Genomic DNA, 383 nt, shown 5'->3' with positions numbered 1-383 from the left:
AATCAACTTGAGGTATTTTGGATAACACCGCTGAAATTACTGCTTCCATCCCGACGCACGATAACTCCTCGCACGCCGCCATTACTGTTGTGATTCAGGGTGGGGGCGGGCACAGCCGAATTACTCTGGGGGAGGGAGTTGCGTTCGATAAACGTCATACTCACTGAAATCCCTCCCTACGATCCTGATTCGTCGTGCTGCCCCGTTTATTTCGTAAACGGAGGAGGAGAGCGAATCACAGGTGTACCAGAAGGTTTGTGTAGCCCAGCCCCCTGGGCGTCAACACATAGCTTCTGGTTCACCAGGAAAAAAATCTAAATCTTCAACAAAGTTGCGGGCCAATGTTCATTTTTAAAACTGGGCTAAAATTGTGCACGCATGCA

Source organism: Engraulis encrasicolus, chromosome 10 (assembly GCF_034702125.1).
Source record: "Engraulis encrasicolus isolate BLACKSEA-1 chromosome 10, IST_EnEncr_1.0, whole genome shotgun sequence".
Classification (NCBI taxonomy): Eukaryota; Metazoa; Chordata; class Actinopteri; order Clupeiformes; family Engraulidae; genus Engraulis; species Engraulis encrasicolus.
Note: the sequence above shows the minus strand (reverse complement) of the source record.